General features: G+C 36.9%; 1 long non-coding RNA gene across 1 annotated transcript; it reads left to right on the top strand.

Annotated features, from left to right (window-relative positions):
• The first annotated feature begins 4,930 nt into the window (after window positions 1-4,930).
• LOC142643733 (uncharacterized) lies at window positions 4,931-9,008 on the top strand. Its single transcript, XR_012845911.1, has 3 exons — window positions 4,931-5,675; window positions 7,110-7,187; window positions 8,486-9,008. It is a non-coding gene; the product is annotated as an uncharacterized LOC142643733 (long non-coding RNA).
• Window positions 9,009-15,355: the final 6,347 nt, after the last annotated feature.

The raw sequence follows: 15,355 nt of genomic DNA, 5'->3' as shown, positions 1-15,355 counted from the left end.
ATCCTTGAAATAAAGCATCATGATTCCCTGAAAAAAAAAAAAAAAAAAAAAAAAAAAAAAAAAAAAAAAAAAAAAAAAAAAAAAAAAAGTGAAAATTTTAATAATAATAACAAATAAATAAATGAATTTAAAATAATAATAATAATAAAATAAAATCTCTACACTTTTATTCAGAAGATTACACTTTGAATAAATGTATGCATGCCCGTAGGGCTTTATATAGAAAATTTCTGGGATAAACAGACAAGAAAAAAGGAGGAGAAGTAACAAAGTTCAACAATCAAAGCTTCCCTTCCAGAATTTTCAAATCTCCTGTCAGAGCAGCCACCATAATGTCTTCATCCCTGTCGAGCAGCCACCATAATGTCTTCATCCCGTCGGGCAGCCACCATAATGTCTTCATCCCGTCGGGCGGCCACCGAATTTCTGCATCATGTCCAGGCGGCCACCGCAAAATTAGACCAAAGAAAAAGCCATAAGTCCAACAAAGACCCACGACTTTCTCGACCAAATTTGTGAAAATCCAGACTTTATTTCACAAAACTGATACCACCATTAGAGCTATCGGCCTTCGATCTACAAAACCTGAAATTTTTAGGTCCAAACGATGAGCCACGCGCCACCACGCGCCACCACGCGCTCGCGATGACCACCGGTTTAGTCCATCAAACCGTGCAAATCCGTGCACAATTTCACAAAACAGACCACATAGCAGTCTTCTACGGCCTAAAAGCTACAAGATGTGAAAATTTCAAGCCCAAACGATGGGCCACGCTCCGCCACGCGCCGCCAGAATGTCCGGCGATCCCAGCTTCAGGTGCACGCGCTCCCACGCGCCGCAAGAAGATTCCACGCGCTCCCACGCGCCGGTGATTTCTCACGCGCGTGCACGCGCCACGCGTGACACGCGCTCCAGGCTGATGACGTCACGGATGACGTCATCCTCCTCGGCCCGGTCCAACCCGCTTAGACCCGGTTCGACCCGACCCGGATCCGGACCGCCTGAAAAAAAAAAAAAAAAAAAAAAAAAAAAAAAAAAAAAAACTTGGCAAATTAAGTATTTAACTTGGACTTTGACCAAAAAGTCAAAATTTTCAAAACAAACCTGTCCTACTCAATTTTTCGCGTACTTTCCAATTTTGGGGTCCGTTTCTTCAACCGAGACTCGAAAATTGCACAACAGTCTAGTTTCTAAAAAAATTGACTTTTGCACAAATTTTGACCAAAAGTCAAAATTTTTAAGATTGACCTATCTTGTTCAATCTTTCGTGTACTTTCCAATTTTTGGGTCTATTTATTCATTTGAGAATCCAAAATTGCTCAAATACTGTGATTCTACAGCTATTGGCTTTGATGTAAACTTTGACCAAAGATCAAGATGTTCAAGCAAAACTTGTCCTATCAGGTTTTCGCAAAGATTTTGATTTTGAAATCTAGGTATTTGTTTTGGACTCAAAAACTACATCCGCTTCTCCAAAGTACTAGCGGTGTCCAAAATTTAAGCTCTCAAGATCATAATTTGAGACCCATCCATTTGGTCTGATTCCCTCAAAATTATCCTCCAGACTTGATCAAGGCTCCCCTTTCAAAAGCAGACGAACTCTCACAAGTATGTCTCAAAATTGAAATTACATTGGGTCACTACTTCAGCCTATTATTTTCGTCGGTGCCTACCGGTCTTCAACCTAACGTTCCCATTCGGCGCCTACCATTCTCATCCGCCGTTCCCATTCGGCGCCTACCATTCTCGTCCACCATTCCCACCGAGAAGTCTCATCCGCCATTCTTAAACCACCCAGCTACCATTCTTCATCTCTTCACTATAAATAGGAGGGCAGGATCTGTTAAATCCATCAAGAAAAAAAAACACATACACCGAGTCATGAAATGAAGATTTGCTTCTTTCAAATTTTCAAATCCTCCTTCTCACAGCCAGTTCTCACTATGGTCTCGTCATTCTCAATACCGAGCAACCAAGATCACTTCATGATCAGTTTGAAATCAACCCCTTCATGGTTCAGTAGTAACCCTTCTCACAACATCATCACTGTTTTAGGATTCAAACAAATTTTGTTTCCTCACATAATGACCACGTTTGTTCATAGAGTTATTCATAACAAGGTCGGCATCGTTGTTCCATGCTTTCTTGGATTTGGTTCACTAGGAAATCCAAGTCCAGCAGAGACACCCGTTCTTGAGACCAGAGCTTCCATAGTCTCTCTTCAACTGTTTGGTCTCCCAATAGAAGCGGTGGTTCGGAACAAACAGCAACTTGGCTGGTTTCTAAAACCAGGATCACAAGTTAGCTCCATCTTTCATTTGTTATGCTTTCCCAATAAAGTTGCATCAAGTGAAGATGGTAAGAAGTGTTGGGGTATCCTACAAATTGTCTCCCATCCAACACTTGTGATGACCTCCAAGGTACCAGCTCATCAGAAATTAGCCTTTGGTGTCGGTGAAGGGTCCCCAAAGCCTCATTCCATGTTTCCACCAGCATGGGGTCCAAAGGTCATCATTGCTGGTACCACAAAACACACTTTCTGGAATTACTCCAACTTAAGATCAGCTTGAAGAATTTCAGAAAATATACTTCTGAAATTACTTCAACTTAATGTCCGTCAGTATGGTCCAGTTACACAGGCGCATTCAACGACTTGCTGACGGACATCATTCAGCATGCAGCCAGTCCCACATCCGAAGGTGTACTTCCCAGAGGCATCTACACCAGAGAGTCCCCAACATGCAGGGTCAGGGCCATGGTGTCGTATGTCTCACCCATCCACTTTGCTTCATCACTATCTTCTTCACCATCAACATCAACAAACCCAAAACACTTTTCTGAAATTACCCCAACTTAACCTGAGTGATGCGATAACGCAAGCACATTCAACCACACTCCCACCTGTTCTTTCTGTAATCCGAAGTATACCCTTCAGATATAACTTCACCAGAAGTCCTTAAAAATAAGAGGCTAGCTCCAGAGCTCTGCATGCTGTATGCCAACATACTCACCTCTTCTCTATCTTCAACACCCTGTGATCGCCACCAACGATCCAAAATACTCTTCCGAAATTACCTCAGCTTAACATCTACCGAAATGTTTCAATCTTGCAAGTACATCCAACTTCTTGCAAATAACTTTCAGCCCCACCAACCCACTCCAAGTACCATTGAATACTCTTCTGAAATTACTTTGACTTAACCTTTGCTCAGAAAGCTCGGTCACACGAGTACATTCAAATACGGGCAGACCCCTTCTCAGTCTCATCAAAACCTTTCATATGGGTGGGTCTACTCTTCTGCAATTACTTCATCCTGCTAAAAGCTCCACCACCTTCAGCTATTTCACTAGAAGAGTCAAGTATAAAAAGGAATCCACTTTCTTTCAAGACTCATTCATTCACCACACTCTAAAAACTGTGTGCATGAACGAGTCTCGAGGGGGCATTTGTAGAGAGGGAAAATTCCCGACCTATCACAAGCTGACACATCATACTACCAAGTCCACAAAATACAACCAATTACAAAGCGCCACGTATTGCTGCTAGGTTTTGCCATCGCTATTCAGAAACCAATAGAAATTTGCCAAGTGTCATTGAAATAAAGGCATGAAACTGCATCAGCAGGTGTAAGCAATGACACAAGCAGCTCCGCACGTGTAAGCAGTGACACAAGCACTCAGCACATGTAAGCGATGACACAGGCAGCCTCGCACGTGTAAGCAGTGACACAAGCACTCAGCACATGTAAGCGATGACACAGGCAGCCTCGCACGTGTAAGCAGTGACACAAGCACTCAGCACGTGTAAGCGATGACATAAGCGGACCAATCAAACTCCGCCACGTGTCGCTCACCTACCCCTAAACTCCTATAAATAGAAGCCTTCCTAAGACATTTAGGAGGAGAGACGGACAGACAAGAGACAACACAGACAGGACTGAGACAGAAGGAAGAAGATATCTTGAGTTCAGAAATCCAGAAGCTCTGCCGGAATCAAACCCCGAAGCCTCCAAGAACTTCAAGAACTTCAACCTCGAATGCAAACAACATTCGAAGCAAAATCATCCAAACTACTCGTCTAGATCTCAAAGTCCACCGGAATCAAGCTCAAAAGCCTCCAGAAACCTCAACAAACTACAAATTGGTGAAGCTCTACGGATTCAAGCCTCCAAAGCCCCGAAGAACTTCCACCACAAACCTTCAAATACGAAGAACAATTAAAGAGGAATCATCCAAATCATATTCCTAAATCTCAAAGTTCACTGGAATCAAGCTCAAAAGCCTCTAGAAACCTCAACAAACCATAAATCAACGAAGCTCTACGGAATCAAGCCTCTAAAGCACCGAAGAATTTCCACCACAAACCTTCACACACGAAGAACACACGAAGAACACGAAGAACATACGAAGAACACGAAGAACACGAAGAACAAAGGATTTCTAACAAGCTCATAGCCAGAGATTCATTGTAAACCCGTTTCAAAGATCTTCGATCCATTCCTCAGCCAAATTGAAGAATATCTTATGTTCAAATCAAAATCACATTACCACAATTACAATCAATAAATCTTTCAAGGAGATCGAATCAGAGGATCACTCTTTTGTAATTACAGAGAATTGTACCACACATTTATCAATACAAATTCGTAGTTGTGAAACTATTTTACTTGTTTGATTTATTTCGAACTAAGAAATTTAGTCGTCTACAGCCGCGTTTTTTTAAACGCGGCTATAGGACCTTTTTTTATTTTTTATTTTTTTATAAAAAATCTTAACCAATGGCCTCATTTAAAAAACCCCAGCTCCAGCTTGCCTTAAGCCGCGTTTTATAGACGCGGCCTTAAATTTAGTCTGAAGCCGCGTGTTTAAAACGCGGCTTTAGTTTGGGATGGGGCCGCGTTTCTTAAACGTGGCTTCAGATTTTGCCTATAGCCGCATGTTAAAAACGCAGCTTTAGGCTTTGTATAAATAGTACAGTAAATAATTTACACCCTTCTCCCATTGCACATCATCAGCCTCCATCTCTCAAGTCCTCACCCTCCATCCGATCTTAACCCTCACCCTCCAAGCCTCCATCTCTCAAGCCCTCACCCTCCACTTTCTTTCTTTCCTCTTTTATTCTCTTATTCTAATGGTCTCACCCTCTCCAGCCGCCACTAATCTCTCCAGCCATCACCATTGTTGCCCAGCCTCCGCTGATCTCATCAGCCATCGTCGATCTCGCCCCGAGCCCATGCTAGCCCAGCCTTCGCCGATCTCGCCCAAAACATCTTCGCGCTGTCCTCTTCGTTAGTCTTCCAATCTTATTGCTTCAGATCTCCTACCTTCAGACCTCCCCACCTTTAGACCTTCCCCACCTTTGGACATCCTACTTTCTAACACTTTCATTCTCTGTTTATGCATAAAGTTTGAAAATTTGTGTTATGTTTAGGAGAAGGTGAGTGGCAAGAGCAAGAAATGGAGGCTATGGAGGAGTTCTTCAAGGGATTTAGGGTCCTGATGGAAAGGTTTCAAAGGAAACCACAGAGTAGCTTCTGAAGGGTTTGATTCTCCAGTGGCTGATGCTTTTACAGCTGCAATGGCCACAGTGGTTCGTGCTCATCCTAAGGATTTCAGGGCTGTAAGACAAGAATGGACTGCTATTCGAATCCAAACTGCTTTTCGTGGCTTCTTGGTATATGGGTCTCTCTTCTATTATCTTTCCCTTTTTCTCTATTTGGTTTCATATTCTTCTACTTTCTAAGCACCATAGACTTGAAATATATAGTTATCTTATTCTTTATTAGTTTATTTCACATCGAAAAGTTTAGTTCTTGATGTTTTAAATTTAGCTCCCAAAAGCAACGTTGCAACATTGGATTGTTTTATGCTAATATGTACAGCTTTAATATATGAGGGGGAAATGGACAGAAAATTTCAAAGTTTAATGTAGAGGAAATTAATTTTAAACTTACATCCAAGGGGTTAGTCTAATGGTTCATGGCCTCATGCCATCCATGGGGTCCCAAATTCAAGTCTCTTAATCAATACCTTAGGGCCAGTCCTAAAAGATTCTTCAATGTAATTACCAAGAGTGTATGGGATGGGCGAATTACCTTCAAAGTTTCAGACTTTTTTTTTTCTTTCTTTATTGAGTTCTCATATTAATTGAATTTTGTTAATTGGATGATTGTTTGGTAGACCCACTTTTTTTTTTAATTATTATTTTGATTTACATGCTGAATTTATGGCTGTAGAGAAATTATGAGCTAAGATTGTGGTCCTTTGTTTTTTGTTTTGTGAATGCTTTTATCTGGGTTTTGGATTTTGTTTATGAAAATTGGGAAATAATTTGTTTTTTAAGGTTAGCAACTTAGGTAAGCATTATTTGTTTTGAGGTTTTGATCTGAATTATGAGAGGGTCTTTCCTTGCGGGTTGAATGACCCGTTAGTTTCATGATTTGTGCTTGATCAAGTGCAGCCAAACACATTGGCTTTTGTTCTATGCCACTTGATGTGTACGTCAAACTATGGTTTTAGCGTTTTGCACATTTATGCCTTACAAGTGATATTTCTTATATTTTAACTTAAATTTATCTTACTTAATTCTTTTGTATTGTGTTGGCTGCTCTCTATATACTCATATAGATTGCGCATTTCAACTAGTCTTCTTTTCAGCTACTAAGTTCTATGCACCTTACATCTCCCAACTATATTAAAAATAAAAATAAAAATAAAAACCTTTGAAGCTACGCTATAAGGACAGTTTGGGAGTTTTCCTGTGTTTATATGAGTTGGATTTCTGGTTCCTTTGCCTATCATTCATTTGTGTGGGCATGTGTAGATTTTTTTTTATTACTTTGTTACCTTCATTATATTTAGGAGACCAGCCTCTTTAGTAAATGTAGGCATCAGAAGTGGAAAGGTGTGCCACAATATTTAGAAAGGGCTTTATTTACATATTTTTTGAATAAGGAAAAATTGGTTACAGGAAAGCACCTACGCATGTCAGTCATTTTGTTATTAGCATATATTTACTTACTATTTTTTAAGTATTTGTTCATTTCGTTTTTTGTTTTTAATTAATTAATTATTTTTTTGGGTTGCTCTGCATGTGTGTGTGGATCAGTCATTACAAAGGATTGGACTTTGACATCTACTAAATTCATCAAAATGTTACTCTTCTGAAGCAGTAGCAGCTAAAAAGGTGGATATTGTTACACTCTGCTGACTGAACATTTGATTTTAGTGGTGGAATTTTGGAATATCTTTGTTTGCATGAGTGTTTGTTCTATCATCAACTTATAATTTAATCAAAAGTTATCAAATTTCATAGCCTCTGTGGACAAATTGGTGTGTGTGTGTGTGTATAGAGGTGCGTATGAACCAAAGAACTCAATTTATAATCAATAAGTCTAAAAGACAAATTGTTTCACAATAGTTGAGGTGTAATAGAGTTGTAAATGGTTAATAATAAAGTAGTGTTAGTGGTGGACCCAAATGGGAATTAATAATAACTTGAAAACTTAGTGTAATTTGTTTGTCAAAAATATTGTCTTTGTACCATTACTCATTTATAATTCAGTTGATTTTGCTTGTACAACTTACATGGACAATGGGCAAATGCAAAAATCCTATGCATAAGTCATTGAATCTCTTTTCTATTTATTTATTTCTTTTTTTGGCTATGTGAATGTTCAAAAGCTCTTCAAGTACCCAACTGTTTGCTAATAATTACAGGTAAGAATCCCTTGGGGATGGCCTTAAGATGTTAGCTAGGAGTTTGAACACAAGACTGCGTGAATGTGCAAGAAAAGAGAATTTTGTAAGAATCCCTTGTTCTTTGTTTCTTTTCTCTGGATCAATCTCTTTATTTTTTTTTTTCTTTGTTTTGTTGATAGGAAATTTTGACTTGAAAGAAAAGAGAATTACGAGATTTATTTTTTACTTCTTCATCATTTTGTTAACTTCTCTTGCTTGGAACTGAACTACTTTCTTAGTTACGTAAGGACCAAATTTGAGGTTGAGGATGAGAATATTAGGATAGTTATTTCCTAGATTTTGTATGTGTGTGGTTGCCTTTGAGCCTGCAAAGATTTTGTGGCTTATCCAGCATGATTTTCTACATAAGTTTAGAAATGCTTTCCTAGGATATTTTTCTTGCTATTCTTCTTGCTATCTATAAGAAATTAGTTAATATCACTTGTCTTATTGTCTTATTAGAGTTGATGAATTATGCTAGGTTTGGTTCATTGGGAGGCTTTTTGCCTTCACAAAAATAGCATTATTGTTGTGATGTAGGCAAATAAATTTTTGGAATTTCAGTGTATAGATGCTTTGTGGAAACTAGAAAGTTTCTCTATTTTTTGATTGTTATTATGATTGTTATATCCTGCTATTTGAACTGTGGGCATCAATTTTGTGTTTCATTGCTGAGAAAGTGTAGGAAAGTCAAAGGAAAAAAATGTTCCTAGTGTAATTGTGTTCCTTTTGATCTTCTTGAAGGCAAGAGAGAAGCTAAACAACAGCTAGAGAAGCAAGTTGCCAAAAAGCAAAAGGGGGATGAGGGTGTAAAGCAGCCTGTTGTGAAGTATTCAGAGGTTATAGCTGCGTTCAAAACGCGGCCATAGTTGTGGGCTAAAGCCGCGTTTTAAAAACGTGGCCATAGTGATGGACTGAAGCCGCGTTTTTAAAACGCGGCTTTAGCCCACAACTATGGCCGCGTTTTAAAAACGTGGCTTTAGCTCACAACTATGGCCGCGTTTTAAAAAACGTGGCCACAGACACCTCAAGCCTATAGTTACGCATTTTAGACCACGGCTAAAAACGCGGCCTAAAAAAACGTGGCTATAGACCAAATCGTCCTATAGCCACGTTTTTTTGAGCTATAGCCACGTTTTAAAAACGCGGCTATAGAACTTTTTTTTTGTAGTGACTTCTCTGTATTACCAAAAAAAAATTATATTTATATCTCTATGTGTTCTAAAAGCTCTAATGCTTATTCAAAAATTCGACTTAGACCCATTTGTGTTCTAAAAGCTCTAGTACTGCGTGAAAAAAAAAATCTTATTAATTTGGACCACAACAACTTATGAAGCGAAAGTAATGACATTATTATATTGCACAAGTTTATTATGATATCCACACAGATATCTCAAGAAATTTATAATAACCACAATTACACTACTAAATCCCAAAAGCAATAATAATTAAATAATAAAACATGCAACATCAAGATTTGATAGCAATGTGGAAACTCAATGCATAATCTCTTAAATGGAAAAACCATTTTAGGATCCAATCTCATTAGAAAGACCACCATAAAGAAACATTTATAATAGTCTATACTCACAAAACCTTTATAGTAGTTATAGACTCTATACGTAACCTTTGCAAATATTTTATTTGCCTTTCTATCATAGTAATCCCAGAACTTTTGGAATCTTTCTTTAGTTATCTTCCCCATGAATAAACATCGCATAGTTGAACCACATTTCTAGCACTCTAAAGAACTCAAAATTTGCAACAATAGTACATTAATTCATTGGAATTAAACTTCATAGTTTCAAGAAGGATTAAAAGCTCAAGGTATGTTAAGAGCACACAATGTTTTTTCTTCTTTTTGAAATAAAAGAAAGTATAAAAATGATTTTAATTTATTTAGGATTAGGAAAAAATTAAGCTTCAAGATTTGAAATTTTTGGCTTTGGTATGGCAGCCTTTCTTGTTCTTAAAAGTAGTGTATAATATGATTTATATATATCCAGTGATTTGGTCAGGCGAAATACAAGCTAAGTTTTTGTCTTCGTTATTATTTCCACCTTTTAGTGATTTACTAGAGTGAGACGTACGTGTTTTGCTTAAGCGAAATTTCTATCTTTAGTTCTTCAATATTTGGTAGCTCTTGACAAATTCATATCCAAGTATCCAACCCAATTACATCAATATCAATACCTTTTAACCTAATTTTGTCATGTGGGACTAGTGGAGGATTTCGTAAGATAATGAGGATATCCTATTATAAGTGTAGAATAAAATTCATTTATCCTATTCTAAGTGTTCAACTTTTGGCTATATCAATCGCATACAAAAAAAAAATGGTCAATTAATCATAATTTTAAATTTAATAAAAAAAATCAAATACACCGTATACTACAATTAGTAGAACATAAAATAAAACCCTAAGAGAGAGACAGAATTTTATTCCATTTTGTGGTTCAAAATTCCAAAAGTCACCAAGATAAACTAGTATAAGCTTAATAATTAATCTTTCATACAGTCACTAATAGGACAAGTTTCTGTATCCTTACGTGACCTGTACAGCTGAAAAACTTTAATGGTTGATCTCTGCTATTATCCTATTCGGTAACATTCCAATATCCTCACTGATCACAAGATCTTGTGCTCTCTTTTTCGAATCTTTCATTGAACAACTTTGATGAATGGATACATCATTACTGACTGTGTCATCTTCAATTCCATTACGTATCTTTCCTGGGCAATCCACGTAAAGCAATTTGATACCTAATGATATTGGAACTTCCTAGAAATTCAAGAATATATATGTTTCTTCAATGACGTAAGCATAGTTTAACCGATGATACAATATATACTTCAGCAAATAAGGGTTCACAAAGGAAGCTGATTTGTATGTCCACTTACTATTTGTGCATTTGAAATTGTTTAAAAAGTCAACTTTTTTTACTATTCAACTTATTTTTGATACTATTTATAAGTCTCTATTGTACTATTTCAGTTGTTTTTTAGTTTTATTTACAGTATTTTCAGTAAAAAATTTAAGTTGTTACTTTCAATTAATTAAATAAACTGTTTCTAAACCAATACTATATATATATATATATTAAGCACAATCTATATTAGGCAGGAAACTAAAAGAGTGTGATTGTGTTCGGGTTTGGATTTGTGGCAGACACGTATAGAAGGAAAAAGATTCCCTATGTACTTTTTTTTGTTTCAATGAATCTAAGTTGAATGACAATCTATATTAGGCAAGAAACTAAAAGAGTGTGATTGTGTTCGGGTTTAGATTTGTGGCAGACACGTATAGAAGGAAAAAGCTTCCCTATGTACTTTTTTTTGTTTCAATGAGTCTAAGTTGAATGACAATCTATATTGGTCAGTGTTTACTTTGAACACATAATCTCCATAATTTTAAGTGAGATGTCCATATTTTTTATGAATGTTCACATTTAAAACGTATGATGTATAGAAACAGGTGTGAGAGGATCATTGCTTTTTTTATAAAAGTGACTTGCCGAATTATGTAACCATGGTGAAAGAACAGGAGCAAACACGTGTCTATGATCATATCTCTACAGATATGAGTACTTATCTTTTGATTTTGACAAAAACCTTTAGATCCACCTGTGTGCAGTGGAAGAATGTCTAACCACATCTTTCCACAATTTTCAGCAATAAACACAATCCTTAGGCATTTCAAGGACTTGTTGGTATGTAAGAACCTTGTGATAAAAGTACCTACATTGATGGAAACACTATGAGAGAGAGAGAGAGAGAGAGAGAGAGCTAGGGTTTCTTTTATGTGGGTGGTTGGTTATAAGGGATGCTAGATTTGGATCGGGTGCAATTCATCTCTCCCAACATACAAATGTTTTTATTATTTTTACTTTTCAACTTTTTAATTTTCAATTTCAATTCATCTATCCCTATTTAGAACAAACTTTTTCTCCAAACTATGATGCTAGATTTGGATAGAGTGCAATTCATCTCTCCCAACATACAAACGTTTTTATTATTTTTACTTTTTTACTTTTTAACTTTAATTCTCAATTTCAATTTATCTATCCCTACCTAGAACAGAGTTTCTCTCCATTGGAGAGAAACTCTTCAAACTTCTCATATATATCTTTTTTGGGTGTGAATTTTGAAAATATAACCGTTGAATTTTATGTTCCTTGTGTTCTTAACATGCGTATCAAATTTCGTTCAAATTGGATGTTATTTACTATTTGATCAATTAACTTAGTTTTTATATACAACTTTGGATCACAGAAACTTGAAATTATAACATTTATTTGATGACATAGCAATTGATCTTTGATCTTTGATCTTCTTTAAATTATGAAAGCATTAAGGATGTAATAAGAACATGCAATCTAACGGTTGAATTTTCAAAATTCACACTCAATATAAAGATATATGTTGAGTTTGTAGGGTTTCTCTCCAAACTAGTTTGGAGAGAAACTTTGTTCCCCTACATACAAACGTTTTTATTATTTTACTTTTTAACTTTAACTTTCAATTTTTAGATTTGATAGCTATCGCATCAAAAACAAATACCCTAAGTATTACTCTTGATCTCAATCTAGGAAAGTCATCTCCTTTTTTGAACCACTTTTTATTATTTAGGAAAGTGCGCTTAAATAGTTTATTATAGTAAACCCTAGTTACCCTACAACTAGGGTTTTCTTTGATACTGGGTTATCCATATGTAAGCCTATTGGGCCTAAGCACATGGTGTAATGCTGCAAAACCAACGCAAGAACATACCTATCAGCCATCTGGTGTACCAGGGTTGCAATTGCAAAGTCACATTTTTATGAAGGGCTTTATAAGAAATCACTATTCTCATAAACAGGGGAAAAAAAGAAAAAGAAATTACTAATCACATGCGGAGGGCTCATAAAAACAAATATTGATTTTAGCAACATGCCTTTTGCCACACTCCAAAATTTTCTTGTGCTTCCTCACATGGGGAAGGGACCTTTGAGAAGGTTTCTTTATCTGTGTCAAACTTTAAAAAATTGGCTTGACATCTGGTTGTTCAGACTTGTGACAATATGACACAACAATTATACAACCATGAGATATGACTTCTTTATACCACTATCATACATCTAATATTAAAAGCTATGTTCTTAGCCCTTTTCATTATATGACAACCAACAATGAAGCTAGGATTTCAAATTTAAGGGCTGTGAGGGTCACTTTTTGGACGATGTCCAGGGCCAAGCTTAAGCAAGGACCCCCGGGCCCTCTTGTTGTAGTTTGAAGGGACTGGGCTTGGTCACCGCGGCTAAATGGGTTGTTTACAAACCAAGCAATGCACAGGGCAAGACTCCTGCAATACGCATACACTAGCAAGCGAGAATGTATGTGTTGAACAACAAGAAAACAACAAAGGAAGACAAATGTAACAAAGAAACACAAAAATAATTGTTCGGGATCCTCAAATCAATAAGAAATACTCCATTAGTTTCCTTAATTGTGGATTACAATGTGCTCACTAAATCGTGCTACAAGGTCCAAATAAACTCAAAAATTACAGACTTAGATGGCTATCTAAACCTCTAAGACTTGCAAAGTTTGAATCCTTTTGAATCTAAGTATTGTACTATAGTGGCTGTTTCTGGGATACCGGGAGATATTTTCTTATTTTCTTAGAGTTTTGACAAAGTTTTATGATTCTATTATGATTTCACTATTGCTTAATCATGACCTTCACTGTTGCTGCTTTCTCCTTTTATAGCGTCACCTCAGGGCCCCGGGATACCACTAGTTCCCTCTCTTTGCTTCGATAACAAAGCTTGTAGCGTGCTAGCAGCTTTGGTGGCCGACCCATTCCTTGTTTCTCATAGTTCTCTTCTTTTGGCGCTTTTTCTCAAAAAGCCCCTTGCTGACCTTCCATTCTAAGGTGCCTTCAGGGAAGCTGACCTATAACTTCACTTCCTCCAAGGTTTCTCTATCTTCCTTTTTCCAGACTTAGCCTTTTGGCCGCCCCTCCTTTTTTGTCATTTTTTTCCAGTGAGCCAAGTTCTTCTCTGCCAAGTCGAAGATTTTTCCAACTACTTCCCTTTATGGTTCTTCTTTATGGGTTCCTCGAGGTACCCGCCTTTTGCTCATAAGTTATTGCTCTCCAAACCCTCTGGTTCTGTGTTGCATCACTGAGTGCTTAAGAATGACATATATGTCCTTCGTTCCTTGTGCCTTTTGGTTCCCCTTTTGAGCTGTCTTAATCCTTCTTTGGCTGTGCTGCACGCTCCAGAGATCCTAGGCCCTTGGCAATCTCCGGGATCCAGACCCAACTCTTTCTACTTGACTCTCTTTGGTCCTCTAATTTTGGCAAGCTAAGCCCTTTTCTTTCTTCCCTTTATTTCATGGATTCTAAGACCTGCCCCTTCATGGATCTTGGGCCTCAAATCTATTGGGCCTACCATCTTTCTCTTTTGTGTGAGCCCAACTCCTTTTTTTCTCAATTTTACTTTCCATGGGTTGGCCCAATGTGCTATTTCTTTAGGCCTTGTGTCATGGTTTTTTTTTTTTTTTTAAGACCTCAACAGGGGCTAATAATTTGTGGATTGTGATTGTTTGTACCACTATCATACATCTAATATTGTACACTGTGTGCTTAGTACTTTTCATTATAACAACTAGGAATGGAGCTAGGATTTCAACTTTGGGGGCTAATAATTTGTGGATTGTGATTGTTTGGGGTGATCTATAGAAGGGAGCCAAGATTTTGGAGGCAATGAACACCGGCCAAATTTTATTTTTCTTGGCCCAATTCAAATTAAGCCCTAATATTTCTTTTTATTTTTTTTTAAAAAAAATATTCTGCAACCCAGGGGTCAATCCCTAGTGTGGCTCTGTCCCTAATGACAGCTTTGCATTCTGATTTGGAATTACAAAATTGGTGACCAATCTATATATATAATAATAGGTGAAACTGAGAGAAACTCAAATTAAAATTTCAAATTAGAGTTCAAATTTTGCGCCATGTGTCCTAAATTATTTATTGGTAAAGAGTTCTATTTCTTAATTTTAGAATTAAAGAGTCTAGAATAAATGAATCATAAAAAAAAGTGTTTCACAATAATTAAAAAAAGCATGTACAATTTACATTTTATATCTAATAATATCCTTACAAATTTTTTTAAAAATAGTTAACAAAATACAAAAATGACTATTGTAAGTGCACAATTTGTACCCTAACCCAACTACGTGATGGGTTCAAGTCCAAAAAACCTTATACAATCAAATTTGTAGAGCGTGAGCTTGAAACCTAGGTTTTATGAATATTGGACAACAGATGATGGGCTAGATTGCCACTATCTACACAATCGATGGATAAAAATAACGGAAAATCCTCCTTGGACATAAGCCGAGGATGTCTTATATTGCTTTTCCTTCTTCAAACAATAGATTAAAATTAAAGATGATGCGTACAGTGCTTTTTCCTTTTCTTTTTTCTCGCTCCCCCCTCCTCTAATGCCTTTTTCGTTCTTTTATATCATTCTTCTTCTTCCTTTCATCTTCCACGTGTAACACAAATCACCCAATTAGATACTTGTCCCATCCACCACTTTCTTGAAGTCTTCAAATAATAGCTATAAG

The sequence above is a fragment of the Castanea sativa genome, chromosome 1 (assembly GCF_040712315.1).
Source record: "Castanea sativa cultivar Marrone di Chiusa Pesio chromosome 1, ASM4071231v1".
Taxonomy (NCBI): Eukaryota; Viridiplantae; Streptophyta; class Magnoliopsida; order Fagales; family Fagaceae; genus Castanea; species Castanea sativa.
The sequence above is the reverse complement of the archived record's forward strand: the minus strand, read 5'-3'. Positions and strand labels throughout refer to the sequence as shown.